Source organism: Oenanthe melanoleuca, chromosome Z (genome assembly GCF_029582105.1).
Source record: "Oenanthe melanoleuca isolate GR-GAL-2019-014 chromosome Z, OMel1.0, whole genome shotgun sequence".
NCBI classification, from domain to species: Eukaryota; Metazoa; Chordata; class Aves; order Passeriformes; family Muscicapidae; genus Oenanthe; species Oenanthe melanoleuca.
The window spans coordinates 33,451,982-33,468,656 of record NC_079362.1 but is presented as its reverse complement, the minus strand read 5'-3'; the positions used below and the strand labels follow the sequence as shown (position 1 = coordinate 33,468,656).

The following is a 16,675-nucleotide window of genomic DNA, read 5'->3' as shown; positions in this document are numbered from 1 at the left end:
CAAATGTCAGGTTTCTTTTGAGTTCCCCAGTTCATCTCAAGACAGAAACTGAGCCTTATGCAGCAAGGTCAGTGTGGTGGGCGCAACAGATGCAGAGGAAGCTGGAGGATGGTACAGGGCAGGAGGGGCAGCAAGAAGTGTTTTTTTTTCAGCTTTGGAATGAAAGGGAGTTTTTCTGGCAGTCATCAGCTTCTTTGTGGCAGAGCACTGAAATAACAGACTCCTCTCAGGGATGCAGCAAAGGCAAAAGACAGTCATTGCAATATACATCTTTCACAGAAGATTAGAAGACACCATCTTTTCTGGGAGGGTGCTCAGGGCCTAGGCAGGGACGCCCAGTGAGGCTGAAGGTTCTCCACTCTCAGGCATCTTCCTGCCTTCATAGCCCAGAGAAAACAGATGAAGTGTCAAGTAGACTCACCTGTGAAGTAGGAAGGAATCTATGAGCCAGTAGAAGGGGTTTTCATTTAAAAGTGAGAAATCTGGACTCTTGAGTGAGCTCTTCCAAGACAGAATCTTGCAGTTTGTGCTTTTATTGTTGCTTGCCTACTGTGCCCCCTTACCCTAGAAGCTATGCAGAGACAGGAATTCTTACGCTGTGTATGTGCTTTATGTTGAAGTAATTCGGACTGTGAGACCGCTGCTCAAGTCTGAGCCCTGATTAGGAACATTTCAGCCGTTTTTCTCCGTGAGGAACTCGTCGGGAAACGTGTGTTCTGCCCCGGGCTATTGCATATCACCCGTGAGGAACACCACTTCGATTCACGGAAATACCATACTACATGCATGGCAGACAACAGATGCGACAGAAACCGGGGGAAAAGACGCAGAGCGGCTGATGAAGGGACGACATTCCGTTTCTGGAGGCCGGGGCAGCTCTGGCGGCGGGGCGCGGGGGGCGGTGCAGTGCGCAGGGGGCGGGCGGCGGGCGGGGCGGCGGGCAGCACCATGTGGCCGCGGCTCCCCGCCCTCCCGCTCTGGAGCTGCGCGGCGGCGGCGGCTTCCGCGGGGCGGCCGGGGCAGGCGAGCCGCCGCCGCTGCCCTCCGCATGGAGCCGCGGCCGCCCGGCGCCACCGCCGCTGCGCTGCGAGGGGCGTCCGCGGCGCCGGGAGCGGCGGGCGGCGGCGGCGGCAGCAGCAGCAGCAGCAGCAGCGTCGGGGCGCCCTGCGGAGGATGTGGTGAGTGACGGCGGCGCCGCGATGCTGCGAGTGAGAGCGAGTGCGAGTGTGTGCGTGGATGAGGGGGTTTGTGTATGTGTGCGGAGGTGTGCATGTGAAGGAATGTGTGTGCGTGGGAGGGGGTGTGTGCGTGGGAGGGTGCGTGTGAGGTGGGGTGTGAGGGTGTGTGGGGGGGGTGTGCGTGTGAGGGAGTGAGTGCGTGTGAGGGGGCGTGTGAGGGTGTGTGTGGGTGTGTGCGCGTGTGAGAGCGTGTGTGAGGGTGCGTGTTGTGTTGTGAGGGTGCGTGTTGTGTGAGGGTGCGTGTTGTGTGAGGGTGCGTGTTGTGTGAGGGTGCGTGTTTTGTGTGAGGGTGCGTGTGTGAGGGTGTGTGTGTGAGGGTGCGCGCTCCCGGCGGGCCAGGCCGCTCCCCGGCCCGGGCGGCGTGTCCCGGCGGCTGCGCGGGTCCTCGCGGGGCGCTGTCCGCGGTGCTGAGCGCGGCCGGGCGGGCTCGGCTCCCGCCCCGCCGGGCTCGGGGAGGCAGGGGGCTTTCGTTCCCGGGCTGCCTGCCATGCGGTGTGCTGCCCATGCTGTCTCGGCGGAGAGGCGCGGTGGCTGCGCTGGGTGTGAAAATACCCGGCCGGACCTTGCGTGGTGCTCCCGCCGGGTTTGTGATCCGGTGATGGCAGAAAGCAGCCGGCAGATGAGACTGTCACTAGTTGGGTAGACCATAGGGTGACACGAGAACAGCGCGGGGCAGCGGTCCAGAGCTGGTGGTGTTTTCAGTTTGCAAATCTAGACACTATCAGATCAGCATCTGTTTGCAGCAGACAAGATAAAGTAGCTCCTTGGCACCCTGCAGTTTTGCAAATGGAAACATAGACTCAGTTTTTGCTATGCATTAGCTTAAATGAATTTGAGGTCATCCAAAACTTAGATGCATTATTCTTATATTTTCTTAGCCTTAAGTCACATCGTGACTGGTGGTGATTGCTGGGAAACAATATGTCCTTACTCCTAGGAGGAAATATATTTCTTCGAATGCAAACTTCTCTCATTGTAAAAGAACTAGTAACAATACACTTTTCAAGCCTTTCCTTCTTGTAGCCAATATTCAGCCTCTCTTTCCTGCAGCAGCTAAACATTCTCCTCCTTTGTTGTCCTGCAGCATTTCTTATAACAAATATTCTTCATTTACATGGATGCAAATGAACAATGGATGCACAGTTGTTGCATTTTTGATATTGTGTTCATCTGTGATTCTTTAAAACCTGTAATTTCGTAGAGCTATTATATGTGTGTGTGTGTAGGTGTGAGGAAGCCATGCTTTGCATTCAGTTATCCATAGGTCTTAGGTCCTAGGTACTCTCTTGGACTTAGTGGAAACTGAACTCTTCAAGCATTTTGTTGTAAATGTATATAGAACTTGGAAGGTTTTTTTTTCCTGAAGCTGAAAGGAGTACGCACATTTAAAAGATAATCGGTACTACAGGTGTTATCAGTTAAAGGCTTGAGAGGGTTAAATTGTGTGGTCGTGAGGCTATTGTATGATCAGGCAGCCTAGCCATCGGCAAGGACCATTCTTCAGGTGCACAGAAGATAGCAGAGGGTCTTTCTAAAGGTGAGATCTGTCTGCAGACTGAAAGCTGCCCCAGGCATTTAGGCCTGTCTAAATAGGAGTCTGAAAATCTCAAGTTTGGGAGAGTCACAGCCTGTAAAATTTAGACTGCCTTCAGCACCTACCCTTTGTGATTCAGTGGAATCTGTACTTCAGTGCTAATGTGTCCCAGCTTGTAAGTCCTATCTCACACTTGCTAACTTTGGCCTCTGCTTTTCTGATCAATGATACTAGATTAATTTCTGTGTTTGTTACTGAGATGAGAATAGTCATTTTGTTTGAGTTTACTTTGAAGAAAATGTTACTCCTCTTCCCACTGAGATGTTGATTGCTTCCCTTTAGACTGTGGGGGAGAAAAAAGGGCAATTTAACAAAGTCATGATCTGCCTCACATTCATAACTTTCCTTCCTTTTGCCTTGTGTGAGCACTTCTGCTGGCTTTAAGCAGACCACCATGGCCTCCAGTGTTTTGAAAGTGGAGGCATAATTCCTGAAGGCTCAGGTTTGTAGGTGTTTTGTTGACAGGATTAATCATGAAAATAATTCTAGGGGCTTCCATGCTGGACTGCTAGTCTGACTAGAGACAAGAAGTGTAGGACATGTAAGTAGAAACACATAGAAGCAGATTAACTGGGAGACAAAACTTCAGCAGAGACATTTAGCTGGCTTTCCTCACCTCTGTGCAGAAGACAAAGTGGGGCACTCTGCCTTACACTACTTGTTGCTCATGCTGTACCCACGTGTCCTCTCATAAATCCTGCAGGGCTGTCAAATGCTTCTCATGCAGAAGGGACAGGAGAGCACAGCTAGCAGAAGTGGGCTGTGATGTAAAGGAATAGCAATATACTTGTTCAAGTGCACAAGATTACAAGTCATGCTTGCTGTGCAGCCCAGATGTTTTCATTATAAGTACCCTGCCACCTCTTGCCATGAGTTTCACTGTTTTCAAGCACAGATATAACAGGCAAAAGATAAATATCCCACGTGTTTGAATGGGCCGGCTTTGCAGTCATGGTGGACAGAGATGGCTCTTTCCTTACACAATTGAAGATGTGAACAGTTGGCAAGCCAGGGTGTGTGTGTGTGTATGTCTTGATTGTGTTGACCACAGGCAGGCACTTTAAGTCTTTTGTCATTTCTTGAGTCTGTCACAAACCAATATAATGAGACTAGTAATATGTTACTTGTGTTTATGTAGGCACAAGTTTGTTCTGAAAAAATACTTTTCTACTAACAAACATTTGTTTAAATGTACTGAGTGGGGTGCCTAAAATCCATCTAATCTAATGAGCAGATAAATTTAATAAGTATGTGAAATGCAGAAGGTTTGAAAAATATGTTTCATACATATTCTTCAAGTCAAACTCCTTAATGTTTGCTTTTAAATGTAAGCAACTTAAAAATGTATTTGAAGACCTGAGTTAAAAATAGTTGACTTGCTGTTTGCCTGCACCAAGGAGTCTATTTTTGTCTTTATTCGGTAGATTGCACACAGGCATTTCTGGGGAATATTTCAGGCCTCATTTGTAGCAATTCAGCCCCTGGATTTGTGTGTTAAATAATATTGGTTTGTTAGCAGCCACATTTCTTCCTGACATTCAGATGTTTATAATCATATAGATTGGGAAGGAATACAAAATTTATTCTAACCTCTGAATGTGTTTTCAGCTTGTTCTTTGAATAGTGACTTGATTTCATGGTCTCTTTCAAAACTGCACTGAAATTCAGGGGAATGCCCAAATTTGAAACATCCTTTTAATACTTGACTCTCCTTTGTATTTATGGTTGATAGATTTTCCCAGCACTACTGAAAATAAACCCCATCAATAGTTCATTTTAAATGGTTTTATCTATAAACATCAGTTTGAGGCTAGCTGAGATTGATTAATGTATCTCTTAAAAATAAAAGATGTGACATTATCTGGAAATACTGTTTTTAGAGTTCATGTGTATGCTTTGTTGAATTGAAGCTGCATAGAGTGAAGGAATTTCTTTCATTCTCATAATATATAGATACTTAAAGCTGTATAAATTTTATGTTTAGAACATGATATAAGCAGAAATAGATTCTATGTATTTGTATGTGTTCAGTATAAATATTTATGTTGAAATGTCCATGTAAAACAGGTAATGGAGTGTGGAGGCAGGACTGATATATCTTCAAATTAGTCTGTTATTTTGTAATTAGCAAGAGAGTTCTGTTTTTGTAATCTGAAAACAGTCAGCCTCAGTTCAGAATCTGAAATTATTTCTTTGTGTTTCTTGGATACTATTTCTTTTTGGGATAAGTACACTGCTGTAGGTCCTAATGAAGCAGCCTGCCTGTGTGATCCTTTTGGGATTTAATTTGTGTTGCTACTGTGACAGCTGCTTGAATTGTGGGAGTTTTCTCCCTTTTTTCCCTTTTCATTTGCAGGGATTCTAGCTGCCTTGCTACTGGCTCTGCCAAGTTAGAGCATGATTTTTTACCTGGCTTCTGCAGGCTGAAATTTGCTGCCTTTCTAATCTGCCTATCACTCTAACAGCCAAATTCTTGAGGTGCTAGAGGGCTCCTTTAAGTGCTTTCCTGCTTTTCTGGGGCCCAATCCTGCACCCTTGAATTGGGTAGGGTTTTTGACACTGCCTCTGGTACTTGTAAGGTGTCTGTTGTCACAGGGACCTTGTGTTGCCAGAAGGGTGCAGCTTTCTCCCACCTCCCACACACACACAAACACTATTGTTTCTATTTGTGTGCTAGAAATATAAAGGCTGCATGACCTTCCCTTCTTGGTGCACACAACACCCTTCTGAGGTCAGTGTTTTGACAGGAATGACTTGTGTGGGGAAGGTGAGCAGAACTTGCCTCTGTTTCTCCTTTGTGCACAGCTACTACCATGTGCATTGCCAGCTGTAGCAACAATTGCAGGTATTGATAGTTTTCATTCAAAACACTGGATGAAATACATCAGAATATCTGCTTTGCAAGTTGCGATTCAAAATATATCTAAATGTGAAGTGGGATGATTTGAGTATTTGCAGGGAAGTGAAAATCAAGAACCATGGAATAAATAATTATTTTCAGGCAACCTGATAACCATTTTCCTTTCCTATAATTTGCTAAGGATTTCACTTTTGTGCCTTGCTAGTAATGTACTTTGATTGCATTCTTGCAGCAAGGATAATTATTAATTTGATTGTGAACATTTCTTCTGTCCACAAATAGGACAAAAATTGTGTAATGCTGTGGAATATTATAGGTATATTGCTGGTCTCATGCCAAGATAATTTTCAGTAAAGAGATACATATCTAAATAGAATGCATTATGGTCATTACCTTAATAAAATGTGAGTCATGCACACCAGCACTTTCATTCTTAAAATGCTTTGGTAAACTGGTATATCCGTTTGCCAATGGGTAGAGCATACTGTGGAAGACAAATCTGTTGCTGTGTGGACAAATAGTCTCCAGCATTTTCCTTGATGCTCTGTTCTTAATTTAGCAATTTATGTGTGAGCTCACTAATGAACATTTTAAGCAAGCTTGCGTTATGTATATTATCACCAAGTTTTAACTAATACTATGAATGTGAAACTACTGTAAAGTCTATTCTGACTTAACCAAGTCCTAGATTTTAAATGAGACTGTTGGCTACGCATATCAGTTTGTTCTGGATGGCAGATGGAAAAGCTGACTGCTTTATAGCTAGCTCTATATGTGAAGGTCCTGTAGCTATTCAGAAAAGGTAGCAACTGATAGCACAAATTGCTCCAAAACCAGCATTCAGGCTGTGGTTTCTCAGTACCAATTTATGACTCAGAAAAGCTTTCTATCTTGAAAAATATATGCATACTCTGGGAAAATATAAGGGGAAGTTGAAACTGTACAAGCTGTCAGACCATGTCATGCATGTCCATGCAGGAGATCAGCAGGTGAGTCAGAAGGAATTTCGAAAGTACTACATTTGGGGGACACTATGGTATTTCTGTATTTCAAATGGATATTTTCACTTGCAGGGAAGCAGCAGTCACTTCAGGGCATGTAAGAAAACATTCAAAAATGTCAACCTCTGACAATGGCATAAATTCCTGATGAAATAAAAGCTTGTAATATTCAGTATAACTACCCCATATATTTCTATAGATTTTGAGAACAATTTTCTACGGCTGATTTTTAAAAACAGTTCAAAAAAGGACATTTAAGAAGCCCTAATCTCTTTACAGTACTGCATCTTCTCTTCAGGCTGCTATCAAGACTATTACAGTAACAGTCAAAATTAATTTATAATCCACCTGCTTTCTGACAAGAACAGTTGCCAGTTTTTTAGCTGATATCTCTATGTACTTGTTTGTACTGTCTTTGTGCGAAAGAACATTTGGGAGCTGAGCAGAGGAAGGGAATCTGATTCATAACAGGTGAATAGGAACTCAATTAGGTTTTGGTACAGCTGTCCAGAACATTCAGTCTTTCTTGTAAGGGCAGGATGCATGGGGACTGCATTCTTCTTTCTTCTCAGCTTTCATGTTTGCTAGTTCACTCTGCAAGGCTGGTGGAGAATGGATTCTGCTATACTTCTTCTATACAGAGATTTGTATAATGATGGAAAATGTCAACCCCAGACAGCAAATATATATTTTGATTTCTTTCATCAATGAACATTGTCTACCATCAAGCACATTTTCACAGAACAAGCTGGCAGCTAAAATTCTTCTTAAAATGCTTTTCAAAAGCAGCATTTATATTTATAGTGCTGTTTTTTTTTAATTATTTTGAAGTACAGAATTTTATGGCCAGCTGCTCTCAAGTGTTTGTGCTTAAGAATCCAGTACTGCATATTCTGAGAGCAAACAATTGGTTCAAAATAAAGCTTGTGGTTCCTGCAAAGTATCTTACTGGCTTGTGTTGCTTCCTTCGTCCCAGACGTGGGCGGCTTCTTCCATTTTGTGTGTGATAGTGAAGCATCTGCAGTTCCCGCTTGCTTCTTTGAGCCTCTTTCTACATTACTATCAGCTATTGACAGTGTTTTTAGGATGAGGGAGAGCAATCTGAGTAGAGGAAGGTTGTGCTGTTGAACAGGCATTGTTTCACAATGTACTGAAGAGTTTTATTTCTGCTGCTGGTATCAGAATAATAGTGGTATCATATTATTGCTAATTTTCAACACATGCTTTCCTACAGATGGTGGAGATTAACACTGCAGTGTCTGTTGTTTGAGCTGCAGTGCTGAAAACAAAAGGTTTGCCACAGCTGCTTCAGCCACAGTAAGGCAAGGGCCCCCAGGGATCTTTAGCAGGATCTGGTCTCTGTGCATCACTGGCCAAGAACAGAAGTTTATGAACACTGCTCATTTGTTTATTTATGACAGCTGCTTGTTGTCAGTGGTCCCTTGCAGGTGACACATGTTTAAACTTAATCAGAGAGACCTCCTGGCCTTTCTTTTGTTATTTTTTTTACCGAAATGTTTTGCTGAACCCTATATGAGATAGGGAAGGTTTTAACTAATGTTTTCTGTGAGATGCATTGTGATTGTGTGGTCAGAAATCTCAAGCACTATAAGCAAGGGGAACCTAAACATTTTGGGCTAAATTGGTTCTCTGATACATTTTTGGTAGTATCCAAAATTCCAATTTACATTAGAGTGTGTTTCTGTACTGAACTAAGCAGCAAAACTTGCATTGACACAAGAACAGCCCTTGAAGCTATTGTTCTAGGTCAGCCTAAATTGCACTGGAAAGTGGTTTGGGATATTTCAGTGAATTTTCTGGAATAATATTTCTCCCTTGACATCTGGTAAATTGCATAGTTGGAAGTTTCAGTATGAATGTGTACTCACTTTTAAATCAGATGTTTTGGTCCACTTCATACGCATTTCAAAATGCATCCTTAAAAAGTGTAGTAATGCTTCAACAGTAATCAAGATAAGATGGGCTGTTAATGAAATGCAAATTTTTTTTTTACTAGAGATTTGAAACCTTTCCATTGACAGTGAAATGAAGATTGCACTGGAAATGAGTACATGGGGAAATGACTGTAGTGGATGTTTAAGCCTTTTTGGGATTCATTTTCTTATTTAGTTTGAATTAAAAACAAAATAAAACACCAGGAAGTTTGCTTAGGGAGTGTTTTCCAGATTTTTCATAAGGTTGAAGTTGTAAATTCTTAGGTGATGAATATTTTTTTCAAAACCACCGTTAGACAAGAAAAGTAATACAAGAAGCGATTGGATCTTTTGCTGAAGATTAAGGCACTGGTATCAAGCTGGTAAATACATATTTCAAAAGATCCTGGGGGCAAATTTAAGTAGGTATAAATCTTAGCAGAAACAACAACATTTGATAACAAAAATACATCCTTAACATTTAACACAGAAGAAAATAATAGCTTTTCCAATTATTTTTTCCAAACATCTTTGCTGCAAGCTTTAAGACTGCTGAATGGGTAGGGATACCTGGGCATTTGAGCCTTTTTATTTGCCCAGTTTCTTGTTAAGAAGATATAGGGGGAAGAGGGTGAGTGATTCATAGGTGTCTTTGAAAACCTATTGGTTTTTTGCTAAAAAAATGAAAATCAGGAGTGGTCTTCAGGTCCACTGGGTGGGCACCATAATATTATTTTGAATATATCTTGACTTCCAGATAATTTATTGCTACAACACATGTGATTTACATAGGTTTCTGGCATGTAGCTAGTACTGGACTTATGACATTCTGTCTTCTTCAGCAAGACTTGCTGTGTCATAGAGAAACTTGCAAGAGACACAACTTCTCTCCACCCTTCAGTGACTGTGGATATACCTTCAATAACACCAGAAACCAGAAAAAAAACCCAGAAAGCTAAAAAGAGTATCAAAACACTTCTTTCTTCCCAATGCAGAGAAAAAGCATGCAGTGACTTGATAGATGCTGTGCTTGAGTATCTCTGTTCAGCTAAAGCGCGTTTTTTGTCCAATTGTGGTAAATAAGGGTTTTGTCTCTGGCTTGGAGCCACATTTTCAATCCTTTAATTTACTTGGGATTTTCTTTTGGCAGGACGAGATGTTCTGCTCTGTCTGTGAAAATGTCTTACTTTATTGACAAGTTATGAAGGTCAAGAGAAACACTCAGGTTTGTATTTAGAGACATCATGAGAAGAAGAAGAGGAAGGAACCCAAGGAAACAGAAGTAGTTATTTACAAATGCTAATCAAATTTACACCTTCAGGTTTTTAACTATAAGTGGTCATGCTTTTCATTCATATATATAATTTCTCTTCTAGGAGGCTAATTTTTCTAGTTTCTTCTGAAAATGTTGTCCAGATATGGAAAAATGTATAATCTCTTTACAGGTGCAGTAAGGATTGATACTTTTGTCCTGCTGGTGATTTGTTGTAGTGATTTTGATCACTAATGCTTCTGATTATATCCATTGACTTTGAGATTTAAATTCCAATGCAAAGTTATATTTGTGGTCTAATGCTTTCTTAAGTACTCATCCTTTCCTAACTCTGGGTCCCAGGAGACCTCTCAACTAAAAAAAAAATCTGCTGTCATCTTTTACTCGCTGTTACTGGCAGAAGAAGCTTATTTCCTACCTCAGAGTTGCCAGTGTTTCTTAAATTGACATTATACGATAGTTACTTGTAGTAGACATTTATAAAAGAAAAACGATAGGGATGAAAAACCTGTACTTTTCTTTAAAACTTCCTCTGTTTGGAGATATTTGCTATTTCTGCATCTCTTAAGAAAGTCAATATTTATTTTAATAATACAGAATAATATTTTTATATATTGTGTATTGTGGTATTTTGTATATTGCTGTATTGTGGTATTAATTTAATAAATCCCTTTGATACTAATGTATATAACTTTTAAGCATTACTTTGTACATTAAGAAGGCTTTCCTGACCATGGTCCAGTTGTAACCACCTTTTTTCACTCTTAAGTTTACTCTCTTTACAGTTTCTCTCAACAAATTAAACTGCTGTGATGGCTTAGTAGCAGATGAGCTTTAAAATGATGGTGTATCTCCACTACCTTTTAGTTCTGTTTTTTTTCATGGTTTTTGCTGAAAAGATCATGTTTCCACATTTACAAGCACATTTCAGTTTTTTCATGTTTTCTTCTTTTTTTTTTTTTACTAGCAAAACATTGAAACTTAAGACAGCTTTTTTTTTTCTTTTTTTTTTTTTTTTTTTAATATATATTGCAAAGTGGCAATTTAGTATTCAAAATGCTACATAATGTTTAGTAACCCCGCTAGCAGGTAATGATAACAATTCATGGAGAGAACTATGCAGGTGGTGGCATGGAAAATGCTTATCTTCCGTGTGTTATTCAGCATAGGCAAAACATGAATTATAAAGTTAAAAAAATTTTGTTAAGTACAATACATTTACTGAAACACTGACATAGAGGTGTCAGTAGAAGCAGAAAAATAGATGTAGAGCTTTTTGTCAATATAATTATTGATAACTCAAATCTCTATTATCCAGGCAGATGTTTGATAACTTTAACTTCTCTTTGCATTTAGGAGAGGTTATCAGTAACTCAGGACCTGTATTGCAAATTTTGTGTTCACTTGTTTTTTTAGGGTTGCAGTTTTCAAGGTGATTTTATATCTGTTTTCCTGCCATATGTTCTAGTTTCTTTCATTATATTTTGTGACAGTCTGTTGCTCTCTTACAAATCTGATATTTTTCTCAAGAAGAGCAAAATAGCCTTGTTCTTTTTGCTTTGAGGATAGTGTCTGCCTTAGTGTAATATATTGCATTTCTTTCCTTAGGTGTAGATCAGAAAGGCCTTTTTGTTTTATTAAGCTGAAGTCTTCATTGTCCTGTAAAATCAATAATCTGTCACCCAAGCAAAGACTTTTTCTGAAGTTTCTTTAGTGATAGAGATGTGTGTGTTTACTTGTCATTGGAATTTCATTCACTGTTACCTGTAAGAACATGCTGGTGGGTGAATTTGGGGTGGGAGAGCATTTAGGCAATTCTGTGTCGTTGTTACAATGAAATTTGAATCATGGACCTTTGCATTGTCAGTGTCAGCTTAAGCTACAGTTGCACACAGGGGTACATTACTCTGAGAACTTATAAAAATCCCTTGCAGTTAATTTTCAGATTCAAATTAAAATTACCAAATTGTATCCAGGCAATTTGCACAGAGAAATCACACTAGAAATTATGAGAATCTGTCTTGGTTTAAAGGTGAACTGTACAAGTTTTAGTTTTGTACCCATGCTGTAACCAGAATGTTTGAAATCAAAGTATTTTAGAAACCATCATGAAATAGGATGCTTTGTAGGTTCAGAGACTAGCTGCTTAGCTGTTTATTGATTTGGTATTCTGAAATAGGCATGTGGGAGAAATCATGAAAGTGTTGGAGGCTGTTAAGGACTAGAAGAAATTTTTGGTTCAGCATGACCTTGAAATTTTTTCAAGTTGGATACTACTAAACAGTGCACGTTTTTTAATATAGTCAGATTCAAGTCATAGCTTTTCAAACAAGGAGTATGTCTTATGACAGAAGAGTAGGATTTGGAGTAGTGTGGAAACAGCATTTGTGGAAAGAAATCACAGTTTATGAATACCTGAAAAGACTAGAGCCTTCTTTGGTGCAGGAACTAAAAGTACATTCTTTTGAAAATCTTTTGGGTCTCCTTATACATAAATATCAGAGTTTAATCTTGCACATGTCTATTTTTTATGTGTGTGTATGTGCGCACTTGAAAATTAGACAATTGAAAAAATTTCAGAGAAGAGGTACAACCCAACTGAGCAACTGGAAACAAGAGTTGTGAGAGATTCAGTCTACAGTGGGCTAAAGATGATATAATAACTTTCTATTAGAGGAAGATATCACTTGAGGATTTAAAAGAGGACTTCTTACACTCTGATTTTTCCAGTAGAATTTTGCATCTTGAGATCTCTGGGACAAGGCCTAGGGGCTATCTAGTCTGTTCAGATCTTCACCATTATGGGGAGAAAATTAATGGGGACAAAACTCTTACACTTCAATCTGGACAACACTGTAAATGACAAACAAAAGGGCTTTTTAAAGCATTTTAACAACAAAAGGAAGACCAAAGATACCACTGATCTGTTGCTTAATGATGTCAGTCTCCTCACAAATAGGGACATACATACATACAGCAGAGATTTTTAATACCTTCTTTGCCTCTGTCTTCAGCACTGATTATGGGATACTGTGGAGCCCTGTCCTGAAAGACTGTGGCTGGGTAGGGATGATAATCTTCCATTGACCCTTAGTTTGTTCAAGACATGCTGCTCCAGCTGGCTGTGCATAAATCTATGGGGCCTGATGGGATTCATCCCATGGTACCAAAAGGGCTGACCAAAGTCATTGTAGGACTTCTCTCCATTATTTTTCAGGTGACTTGGGAGTCTGGAGAGGTCCCAGTTGACTGAAAGCTGGCAAACCTCCCAGTTTCAAGAAGGGGAAGAAGGAAGACCCTGGTAATTACCAGCCTGTCAGTCTCAATTCACTGCCTGGTGAAGATTATAGAGAAGGTTATTCTGGGGTTAGTTGGAAAACCCTTGAGGAACAGCACAGTCACTGGTTGTAGCCAGTGAGAGTTCACACCAGGGAAGCGACTGATTGATCTCAGGAAACGAGTAGATCTGGGGCTTGTGGATTTTAGCATAATTTTTCATACTGAGTCTCACAATATCCTTCTGGACATAATGCTTAAAACACAGCTAGACAAGTCCTTAATATGTTGAGTGCACATTTTACTGATGGGACTGGCTCAGAGTTGCATGAGGTTACATCAGGCTGGTAACCAGTCACCGGTGTTATTCCCCAGGAGTCAATTTTAGGACCAATGCTCTTAAATGTTTTTATACTCAGAGCACAGAAATCAAGTGTACATTTATTTGTCAATGATAGTAAACTAAGAGAAGCAGTAGACTCCACTGAGAGTGGCTGTATACAGAGATCTGGATAGACTAGAGGGCTGGGCAATCACCAACCATACAAAATTTAATAAGAACAAGTGTTGTATTCTCTACCTGGAATTAAGTAATCTTGGTTGCATGTACAAACTGGAGGATAAGAAGTTGCAAAGCAGCTCTGCAGAAGGATATCTTTGTGTTGATGACAAGTTAAGTCAACAGTGCCTTGGCAGCTAGGAGGACCAGCTGCGTCTTGGGGTGCATCAGTCACAGAATCACCAGCCAGATAAGAGAGGGGATTGTCCCATTCTGCTCTGCACTGGGGCAGCCTCACCGTCTGTGCTGGGGGCTGTTTTAGGTGCCACAATATAAGAAAGGCATCAAACTACTGGAGTGTGTTCAGAGGAGAGCAACTAAGATGGTGAAAGATTTCAAGGGCAAAATATATGAAGAAAAGTTGAAATTACTTACTTTCATCAGCTAGAAGAAGAGAAGGCTGGGTAGTCTACATGACAGTCTACAACTACCTCAAGGGGAACAATGGAAGGCAAATTACTGTTTTCTTCTGTCTGGTGACCAGTGGTAAGAAATGAAGAAAAGGAATGAAGCTGTGTCAGGCAGGTTCAGACTGAACATTTGGAAAAGTTTCTTCACTGAAAAGGTGATCAATGGAACAGGCTCCATGGTAAGTAAGTGGTCACAGGACCAAGCCTGGCAGAGTTCAAGGAGTGTCTGAATGATGCTTTTAGTTATATGATATAGCTTTAGGTAGTCCTGCAAGAAGCAGGGAACTGAACTTAAAGATCCTTATGGACCCCTCTAAGTTTGAGATATTCTGTGATTCATCCATGTATGATCTCAAGAAAAAAGAGTGACATTATGAAATGCCCAAAACATCTGTTTGTTGAGATGTAAGACTTGATTTTGTTTCAGCATTTTGAATTTTTTGGGGTGTTTATCTTTTGTTCAGATGTCTTGCCATGACACTTGAGTGACATAAAGACTTTCTCTACACCCTGTCTATAAAGACCAGATTGTTCTCTTTTGCCTTCTCCACAGCTGTAAAGGTTGCTGATGTTTGTCTTCTGCCATTGTTCTGTTGCTGTCATACTTTTTTGTCACTCATTCTGAAACCAAATGAATTTTGGAGGACTTGGGGGGATGATGTTGGTGAGGGTACAAGAGTAAAATTAAGAAAAGAGAAGTTGTTACTATGCTTTGAGACTACTGCTTTTGCAAGAAAAGTTCACCAGGTACAAGCTGCCCCTTGAAGGTGCTTGGTCTTTTCTCTTGGACTTTCAAGGTCTTTAGTGGTTTATGGACCTCTTGAAGGTCCATAAATATTATACATAGTCAGAGAGTGGTACTTCGGCTTGAGTCATGAGGAAAAACTAAGGAGAGACTTTTTTTTTTGTCTATCTGCATATCAGGAGACGCAGTACTTAAACACGCTGGAGAGCTTAAGCAAATAAGCTATGACAAAAACTGCCATCAGATATTTGAAATAGAATATTAGTGTTCAAGACATGAGGTGTCTAAGAATAAAGACCTACTGAGCAGCAGCATGACATAGCTCAAAGGGCCAACTAACTGAGGACTCTACATCTACCATTGTGTTCTCTACACTACGTGTTCCCCCTATTTTCCAGGACAGGTCAGTCACTATCACTGAGAAGAGAAAAACTAAGAGTGTTGCTTTCGTTTTTATTTCTGAAGTGCTTGTCTATAATGGTAAGGAACATATATTAACATAAATCTTGTTAGGAAAAAAAATCTGAACTAGCCTCTGGCTACAGTGCTTATGGACTTTCTCTCAACTTAAAGGGTGACTTACTAACTGCATGTTAAACAGCATACCATGGTGCTGCCCAGGTAGCTAAAGTCTCAAGAAGGAATATCCATGTGTAACTGTGAGAATCAGGGTCTAGGAGTTAATGTGTCCTTGTGGTACTGAAATGGTTTCTTAATTTAGAGTTGTTGGCTAGTTGTTCTCAGCCTCTCTTCTCTCACCTGTGCAGAACAGCTCTCTTGGTCTGATACACCTCAACCAGTTCCTCTTTTCCTGTTGTACTGGGGAGCACTTGGGGAATTGTGTTGCTTGTATTTGAGAGGAAACTGAAGTACTAATATTGACAGTTCTTTTTGTTGAATGACTTTTTTTTTTTTTTTAGTGAAACTTGCTGTGGTATGACCTTTGGCAGTCTCTAATGGGCTATAGCTCCATATAACTTAAACTTAGTGTAAAGAAAAGGGTCCAATTACTTTTGACAGAGGCTTTTAAATCAAAATGGCTTGTGTTCTCACTGAAAATACAAGTGTAAGGATCTGATATAAAGAAAAAACAAGGAACACTCCTGATACTTATATGAGAAAACTTGACATGTTGGAATTCCACACTTAAAGGAACCACAGATAGTATCATATTTTGGGAAGAAGTCTCATGCTTTAATTGTCTTGATGATTGGTTCTGCTCAGGGGAATGAGTCAAAAGCATCCTACTGAATGGAAGAATAATGAAGGAAACAGAAATACAGAAAAGAAACTTCCTGAAAATTCCATCCCTTTACTTTGGTCTGTTCATAGTCAACACCATTCTTACAGTCTTGAAATAAAGCCTTTAGAATTAATGTAGAGGAGCATTTTAAGTTTTTATTCTCCTGACAATGTTACTTTTCTCTTGATAGTTGTTTCATCTCTCTAAATTTGAAATCTTTAACCTTTTCTGTCCAAGAAACATGTTGTGCCTTATAGGCCTTAATTGCATTTAGCAACAATAGTATGATTTGTAAATAACAGAGCTACTAGATCAGGCCTGCCTTGACCATGCCATGTCCATTGACCAGTAACTCTAACAGAGATAGACCCGCACTGTCAGACTCTCTCTTCCCTTGTTTTTGAACATCATCAGCATCTTCTAGAACTTTTTCCATTGCAAATGCCTATGGATGACTAACACTTTTCTAGTTTATGTGATTTCCAGGCTGTAATTGTCTTAATATTGTCCATTAATATGACCTAGTATTCCATCTTGTTTAA

General features: G+C 40.4%; 1 protein-coding gene across 1 annotated transcript in view; it reads left to right on the top strand.

The window, feature by feature from the left end:
- Positions 1-1,165: 1,165 nt before the first annotated feature.
- The window catches only part of NRG1 (neuregulin 1), a 452,226-nt gene continuing 436,716 nt past the window's right edge, over positions 1,166-16,675 (top strand). Inside the window, exon 1 of the mRNA XM_056514290.1 lies at positions 1,166-1,178. The gene's annotated coding sequence lies outside the window, so the exon portion shown is untranslated. The remainder of the gene's footprint in view (positions 1,179-16,675) is intronic.